This window comes from Ixodes scapularis, unplaced genomic scaffold (genome assembly GCF_016920785.2).
Source record: "Ixodes scapularis isolate PalLabHiFi unplaced genomic scaffold, ASM1692078v2 PGA_scaffold8__174_contigs__length_109621045, whole genome shotgun sequence".
Lineage (NCBI taxonomy): Eukaryota > Metazoa > Arthropoda > Arachnida > Ixodida > Ixodidae > Ixodes > Ixodes scapularis.
This window is the reverse complement of record NW_024609883.1, coordinates 14,320,818-14,330,156: the sequence shown is the minus strand read 5'-3', so window position 1 is coordinate 14,330,156 and position 9,339 is coordinate 14,320,818.

Below are 9,339 nucleotides of genomic sequence, written 5' to 3'. Positions count from 1 at the left end.
GCCCTTTTTTGCACGTTTGGCCGGGCGTGTGGGTTTTCATATCTCTGTCTTCAGGTCAATTCACCGATTAGTCGTGATGCGTGGAGTTTATCTTAGTTTCAAATGTGTCTAAACAAGAAGGAAGCGACTGTGAGCCGTGGAACTACGTCAAATCTGCTCAACAGCCAAGATCATGGTACGGTCGTTCCAAAGTAAGTTCCTTTCTTTGTCTGTTAGGGCTAGATTATTCTTTCTTCCGTTCAAAATCCTTGTTATTGTCTAGATCGCTTGCTTTTACCTGTATTACTAATTGTGCGCGTATGGGGTAATGCGAGGCTGTTTTTCTTCGCTCACAAATAGGCTGCATACTCGCTCGAGGTCCATCAGTAGCGGCGGAACGTTTGGGGAGATGGAGGGGGGGCGGGGGGGGGGGGGGGGGGAATCGCGGCAGCGCTTGGGCAGCGGCGGGCGCGCGCGGGGTGGGGGGGGGGGGGGGGAAACCGCGGCAGCGGCGGGCGCGCGGGGGGGCCGACCCGCCGGCGGGTGGAGGCGAGGCGAGGCGGAAAGGGGAAGGGGGGTTGTTTGATTGCCTGCCTCCACCGTATTGTTCACTGGTAAACTAGAATGTCTGGAAGAGCGCGGTGCCCTCCGCCTCTATTATTTGTCGCGGGCGTTGGCCGTTGCAGTGGGACAGCATCGGCGACATGGAACTTTGTGGTGTCGTCGGACGAAAATCGGTGTTTGTCGCTCTAGTGGGACGAGGCTTTTAGAGAAATCGTGAATAATTAGCAGATACTGTGAAAACCATACAAGGGGAATATTTTAGGCCTTTATTATTCTTAGTATGGGCGACCAATGTGTCCGCACATCCGTCCGTTACCTGAGCTGCCAAGAAAATTGTGTTTACAGTCTTATGCATATGGGTGGGAGTTAGCACATTCCACTTGGACCTGTTCGAACTTTTGCTAAAGCTCCTTTCGCATTCTTTATTTTTTTTCTTCTCCAATTTGTGAGTTGGGAGTCTACACTCGTATGTAGTGTATGTATTCCTCTCTTTTATTCCTTGTTTTTTGTTTGTTACTTTTCAGGATGTTCAATCAGAATGAACTCACCACCTTATTACATGGAAAGGCTGTTGTTATTTCCAAAGTGTCTGTAAAACAGTCTACCTGACATCTTTTGCTCACGCCCTGGTTTCTGAAGCTCGCATTCTCCGAACACAGCCTTTCAGATTTCTCTGATCCTTTTTCTTTTATGTTCAATAGATCAAGTTGTGAGTGTGCACCAGTCTGCGTCCTATGTGTTCCTGTCCTTTTGTCCTTGTCTTTTTGTGCACGTTTTTCACGTTGGTCTATGATATTTTTATCGTATATTCTAATCTGTGTTTTCATGCTTATACTTACTGCAGTCCTTACCGAGTAGAAGTTGGCATTCACTTTCGCCATTCTGATGCGAGTGTCCTGAGACGACACAGAATGCCAGCTTCCTCTGCTGAAGGCCAGGCTTCATGGAAGACTGCCAAGGCTGTTCATGGTAAGGTTCTTTATATATTGAGCAATATAATAGAAACTTATTGCTGATAGGATTGTTTTTAACGCAGACTGTGTTTATGGACTGGCCTTTAGCAATTCCGATGCCATTCACGTGGAATGAAATCCTGTAGGGAAATTGCGCATCCCATTCGTAAGCGGAATGCTGAGTTTACTACAGAAGTGCGTCTCGACTAGCTGCCAGTATTGCTGTGTGTGTTGTGTTTGCATTTTTATTTGTTTATTTAGTGTTCCCAATAATGGCTGAAGCCTTCCCATTGGAAGTGGCAACACACAAATGAACGGCAAGAGAGGTGAACAGCGCCACTCACGCCGTTCGCACCGCACCCATTGGTTTTCGATGAGGTTTGCAGTATTGGTCTCTATGGTATTTGGTCATATATCGCACATGAACACAACCAGGGCACTGTGCCTACAATTCAGCTCTCACAAGATTTGCATTAATACACCCTGCAGCTGGTCGCACTTTCAGAGTCATTTTAATGTTGGAAAAATGAATAATGACATTGGCATATTTCTCGTGCCAAATCCTTCATGCCTGTTCCGAACTCTGATCCCCACGAGATCACAGTAGAGTCGTTTCTGTTGTACAGTAAAACCTCGTTAATTCAACCCCCGCTAATTTGGAAATTTGGATAAATTGAACTGCCGATTCGGTCCCGTCAAACGTATGTATTAGTCAATGGCAGCAAACGCTCATTAATTCAGAGGGAACGCGGCGCACTGTCGTAAATTCGGACGAATTCGGCAGGTGGCGCTATCTACTGTCTGTTCCAAAAGGTATAACCGATATCCATCCGAAGTGCGCACGTGATTTTTCCGGTTTTCCCATGGTTTTTCGGTTCTCCGTGTTTCGCACCAGTTTTGCTCTGGATCGCCGTGCTTCAGCGCGTTACTCTCCTGGCAAGGAAGCGGCAGAAGCATTGCTGCAACGGAAAAAGGGTAGCACAAGTGACCGACGACCGGAATGGCAAAATCGCGACACGCGGGGCTATTGTTCCCGAGTGTGCCAATAGCCAGAGTGACAGTCACGTTTTATGCCTCAACGCGGGGATCCTAAAGCCCGCCATTTTAACAACTATCCTATCCCTCAATTTTTCGTCGGCCACCCCCGCATTGTAAATTGCAACGTGACTGGCACTCTTGCTATCGGCGCTCGGGAAAAATGGCGCCGGGTGTCGCGATTTCGCCGCCCCGATTACTGGTCAGTTGTGCTACTCGTTTTCCGTTGCAGCTGTACCAGGCTAAGAATTTAGCGACGAAAGTGGAAATACTGAGGGCCTTAAAGGGCGGCGTCTTTCGACAACTTATGGAAAGTTACGACGTCAAGAGAAGCACTTTGGCCACGTACGTAAACATTTTGGCCGATATCCTACGGGCTTTTGAGAGCGAGAAGTTCAACGCGAAAAGAAAGCGGCCTTGGAAGGTGGTGCACCCGAAACTAGAAGAGGCCTTGCTGTGCTACATTGTCAGCGCACGGGATGCGTAGCTCCGACAGTGCGAGTGCGGTGGAGCACTTGACCGCGCTAAGGAAAGTTGCCGTCTTCGCCCAAGTGTCGTCCAGAAAGCAGGCGGTAATAAAAGATTTTTTCTCAAAATAAAGGTTTGTCACAGGGCAACGTTTTCGCGCAGCTTTCTTTGTCCTTTCGATATTTCTACTTTCGGTTAATTAGGACATTTTTGCCGGTCCCATGAGATCCGAATTAACAAGGTTTTACTGTAGTGGCACGGCAGATTCTATACTTGTTTTGCTTCAATCTTTGTAAGGGGGACGCTGTAATCCAATTCTACTCATCTCTGATATACTAGATAGCACCATATTTGCAGAGATAGTCTTCAGATTTTGTAGTTCCAGCAAAATATATTTCGGCTTATAAAATATTTGTTATTTGGCTCGTAAATTTTCAAGCAGATCTAGATTGAAGGCAGCAAATATCTTACCTGCAGTCATGGTATGTGTCCGAAGTATATTGCATTAAAATAATTGACCCAACCTCTTATTTTTGTTTTCAGTGCCTCTAGCGAATTGTGGATGCTAGGATTGCTTTTGTTTGTTTTACATAATCTACAACACTTTTTTCATCTTTATACTCTGTACAGCCCTTACCGAACGGAAGCTAGCATCGACTAGGCCAATTCGTTCCTGCATCATCAGCCAAGCCGAGGATCAGGTCCATGGCAGTCTGCGAAGGTTGCTGATGGTAAGCTGCCTTATATATACAGCTGTGTAATAGCAGCTTGTCCTGGATGACAATTTGAAATGCGTGTTTATGTTTTAGAAAGTGAAATTTGCATGGGCATACTTGCAACGTGAAACCTCACCAAGCCTGTTCTGATCTTTCATCCTTTTGAGATTTCAGTACAGCCGTTTCTGCTGCACACATACTGCCTACTTTGGCCAAGTAGAGACTTGATCCATATGAAGGTAAGCAGGTGATTATCAACTGCTCAGTGCTGTCCGTGGTGACGTTCTCTCCTTATCAGATGACTTACCATGCTTGGTTCGCAAGGCATTTTAAAAGGAGAGCAAGTCCGCTGGTGCATGATGCTCCCAGTACTGAACAGTCGACGATCGCTTGTTCACACTCGTAAAGATCACGACTGTACTTCAAGCTCGGCAAGTGTGACACTTATGTGATTCAGCCAGTGGCTGTGCAGTATAAAACGCGCCCAATTGGCAACTTTAATGCAGTCTCGTGTAGTCCCATTGATGTTTTCTTTTGGCATGCATGATATGTGTTTACACTTTTTTTTCCCTCGCTTACCGATAGTCCTAGCTGTCTGCAGAGAGTGAGTGTGAAACATGCCAACAAGCCTCTAAAGCAGTATGCAGTGCAATTTTGGTCTATTGTGCAAGCGAGGAAGAAGACTGCTCGTTTGGCTGTTGAGGCTGTGACATAGACATTAGATAGTTTTATCTGAGCATTGTTAGACTTGCTCCACTCAAAAGGAAAGCACCTGCATGCACACAATGCTCAGTCAGCAACGACCAATTGGAGCGCAGATGCCGATGGAGAAGACAATTCCTGCACCCCTATGGCCACTGCCGACTGAGCGTTACGTGCTTGCCTGGTTAATTTCCCGCTCAGTGGCTGAGCTGAGCGGGCCGTAAAAACCGCTCAGCTAAAACTTCTTCTGATAGGGGGTGGCTGACGCATAGATATTTCAGACAGAGGGATGGCCGACACTGCTCACATCAATTCTCAGTGTGAGCAGCTCTCATCGCAATACGGAAATTATGATTAAAACTTCCTCTACCCGTTTCTGAAGGTTTTGGGACTTGTGCTCCTGGCAGTATTGTCGGGCTAGACATCATTACACCCAGATCCACTCTAATAAATTCTAAGAGGATGAAGTCAGTTGCCACATAACTTGTGCAAAACTAAATCTGGAACTCACTCCTCCTTCCTGTTTTCCACTGTATTGAGAACCTTGTCCCAGTATGTGACGGGTATGTGAAGAAAATTGACCAGATAAACAATATCACTTAGAAAATAGATGTCCCATACATATTAACCTGCATCTACCAGCCACTGTACACTACCTCACTACTGATTTGGTATCTTTCAATTGATATTCCTGAACTGTTCGCACCTGTAGACATTTTAATGATGATAACGAGGGAATGTTTCATCTCATGGGATGTCATATGCTTAAAGTAAGTGAGGCTTGCGGGCATTTTAAAGGGCTAGGGCATGCCGATGGAAAACACTCAATGTGAGTTTGATGGTGGACGCTGATAATATATACTAGTTTTTGTGCAAGTCGCTATTTTTTATTTCATGAAGTCTGCAGATGACTTTTAGTCGTCAAGTTGCCATTATGTGGGAACCGGGGTGTCATACTCTGTAATGCATTACATGTTTACCTGTGTCTACCCAATCTCATTAGTATGTGTACAACGGTGAGCTGTATATGTCAAGGATATGATTTGTCATTGTCTCAGTAATGCTAATGAATCGCTATGTTTACCTAAAAATGCTGAATGTGGATATCGGGGACTGCACACCTATCGTAACAAACGTCAGTGTTAAACAACATGCCAACTACTCTGCCAAGCTCGCCCGTCTCTCGACATGCCCTTTTGAATTAAAATAGATGATTTCCACAAGCCTTTCTCTGAAGTGGGCCTTTTTCATACAAATAGCTGACCTTGATTATGAGATAACTGGACCATTTTCGCCCCTTGGTCATCCAGTGTGTTGTTACAGGTGTGTCCCTTAGGGATTCTTGTTTTGATATAGTTTCCAGATTGAAAATAAAATAAAGACAATTAGTGCATTAGCTACAAAAAAATTTCCTTTTACATGGGCTGCTTGTCTCGTGCCCCTCACCCCAGTTTGGAATTTCTGGATTGTCACGTCCAGCTGCTATTGATTTACCCTGTCATTCTACTGTGGTGTCGACTCTCTTTACAGGTGCTGTAATGAAGGACTTGCCTTCTCGGGTGCATGGTCGACTTGCATCACAAGCTGCATGAGAAGTGTGAAGAAAATTTCCTAGGCCCGTGACATGCAGCCTCTTTCATTCAGCGCACTCCTCTGGCGACAAGCGCATGATTACCAGCCGACTGTAGCTTCACTGCAACTGACAATAAACAATGACGGTAACAATTTTGTATGTTTCATTTATTGTTTACACACATTACGTGTTTAAATAACCCTTGTTATGAACTACATCATTTCTATCCAGGTGTGAATTGCACACAAAACCAAATGTTGGCATGGAAAACAAGACCGTGAACTGTATGGTTTTAGCCCGCTAGCCTGGGGTCTTGCTGGTATCTTGCGGTACTGCTGGTACTATGCCGGGGATTTGTGCTGGCAGCAGCCCGGGAACTCGCTGGGAAAAAAGACCGGGAACTGTATGGCTTGAGGCCGCTAGCCTGGGGTCTTGCTGGTATCTTACCGTATTACTGGTACTACGCTGGGGGTTTGTGCTGGCAGCATCCCGGAAACTCACTGGGACGCCCAGTGCCGGGCGTCCCAGTCAGTCCCAGTCGCTGGCCAGTGACTGGCAATCTCACTGGCCCGTTGTCGCCCCACGGGGCGTTTCCAGCATCGGGCCAGTAGGATCTTGCCGGCAGACCGGTACCGCCCCATTCCCAAACCAGCGAGTTCTGCTACTTGGGATGTTTGCTTTGTAGAATTGTGCTTTCTGCCCTCTGAAATGTTTTCTTCCAATGTTTGTTTCTATGACATCCTGTGCTGCTTTATTTTAAAGCAGCACAGGATTAATTTTCATTTTAAAGTCTTTCCGCTCTGCACATTGAAGATTTAATTTAATAAAAAAACGTAACATTTTCAATTCCGTTTTTGTCACGGTATTTCAAAAAAAAGGTTACAAAGTACTGCACCTGAACATGTCTAACTCTGAGGCAGAAATCTATTTCCGCAATAGCACAGAAATGAGTTTATCGTTTCGTTTGTAATCGCTGTACGAAATGTCTCGGTGCGTTCCCGGAGAGGTGTACCACAACAGAGAAGCGCACTGACATGTAAACAGTACAGGCCACTTGTCTGGAACAAAAATGCATTTTTTTTAATTAACTGAACACGTTTCCAATAAAGCCGTAGCATTTTTCCTGTATCGGTATCATCCCAAAACTGCCAAAATATTTAACAGCGTTGTCATTTGGGGACAAAAAATGAAAACCCAGTGTTCGCCGTAAGCTGACCTCGGTGAAGTCTTAACTATGTAAAGGTCCTGCATCGGCGTCTCTCGAGCAATCTCGACGCAGACAAATGTGCTGCGTAACGAGGAATGAGTACACTTGTTGTCTGCATACAACAACAATAATAATAATAATAATATTTATTTGCATACAAAAATCTGATCCTGAATGGCGTGCACGTCTGTAAAGAAAGGTTAAAACCCGAACGCGAGAGCGCCTGCCAGCCCGCACCCCCCCCCCCCCCCCCCCCGCCCAATCCAGGGTTTGAAAAACAAACAAAAAATACATCGGGTAGAAATTGTATCCGTTCATCTTTTCAATTGGCAAACTTGACTCTTCTATTCGAATTAATCTCCAGAATGTCAGGCATCTCGGACGTGAAGAGAATCATGACTGCTTTAGTTAATTTTTGCTTGAAAGTCGGGTTGACTGCTACGTTTGCTGTAAGGATTAGTCAAAAACTCTGGGCTTCTCTGTTGGGAGTCAAAATGTAGTAGTGAAGAAAAACGCCTTTTGAGAATGCACCTTCAGAAAACGGGACGTCTTTTTGATTTAGCGTTCCTTGGAGCGTTCCCCTCCAAGGGCCCGCAGTGAAAGTCCGATTCCCGGCTCGGTGAGAAGACCACTCACCGCAGAACCTGCAACTCGGACCAGCCGCCGCACTAAGGGAGAGGATCCTGATTACGGTTGGCTCCTGGACAAGCCCAAGCCGCAGAAGACGACGATGGCCAACCAGTCGCAAGCCCCCGCCGCTTCTCCCGTCATCTACATGCCCGTCGCACCGCGGACGGCTGCCCCCTTTCACGGTGAACTCTACGAAGACGTCGAAGACTGGATTGACCAGTATGAACGCGTTGTCCGCCACAATGGTTGGACCGACGAGCAGCGCCTGCACAACGTCTACTTCTCGCTTGAGGGGACCGCCAAGCACTTGTACGAGAACCATGAGTCATCTTTGACGTCGTGGGACATTTTCAAGACCGATCTGAAGGTTACGTTCGTCAACCACCACCGTCGAGAGAGAGCCGAGGACCTACTGCGAACCAGGACCCGGGGCCCCAATGAAAGCGTAACGAGCTTTGTGGAAGACGTGCTCCGCCTGAGCTCCCACGCCGATCCTCAGGCCACCGAGGGAAAGAAGCTGCGCATTTTGATGTGGGGCGTGAAGGACGACATCTTCAGAGGCCTCGTCCGCAACCCGCCGGCAATCATCGACGCCTTCGTCAGCGAGGCGACAAACATCGAGCGCGCCCTCCAAACGCGCGCTTCCCACTACCAGCGGCAGCCAAGCGTCACTGCAACCGCGCTGCTTAGCGGCGAAAACGCGCCTGGTACGGTCATCCGCGAAATTATCCGGGAGGTTGTCCGGGAGGAACTGCGGAGGTTGCTGCCAACCACCAGCCGTCCGCCAACCCTTTACTTCGCCGAGGCTGTCCGAGAAGAAGTGCATCGGGCGCTCCAACCAGAGGTTCCCGTCACCACGGTGGCACCAGAGAAACCGACGTTGAGCTACGCCGCCATGGCCCGACGACCACTGCAAGCATCCCGCCAAGCCACGGCGCCGCCCCGAAGAGACGCCCCAACGCCGCAGTACCCCCGACGACAGGATGATCTGGCGCACGTTCCCCCAGAGCGACCTGCGCCGAGGAAGACAGCCGTCTGGAGGACGGCCGACCGACGCCCGCTGTGTTACTACTGCGGGGAAGCTGACCATGTGTACCGCCGATGCCCATACCGACGACTCGGGCTGCGCGGATTCCACCCAAGCGACCCGCGCCTCCGGTATGGTGAACGCCCTCGTGAGATCGACGAGTACCTGCGACGACCCTAGTCCCCCGAGCCTGCGTCCCGCCGAGAGTTCCGGTCGCCGTCACGGCGACGTCCAGCTTCGCCGATGCACCGACCCCGACGTGAAAGCCTGTCGCCCCTCGCTCCTCGCCGGGGAAACTAGGCGCTGCAACCCCTGGAGGTGGAGTTGCCGAAGACGACCGACGTAAAGAGCCTCCACGAACGACGGAGCTCTCCCACTCTCCCGACGCTACGCATCACAACGACGCTCCTGCGTCGGTGTCCAACAACCTAAACGTTGTTATCGACGGCCTTGACTCATCGGCACTCGTGGACACCGGAGCAGAC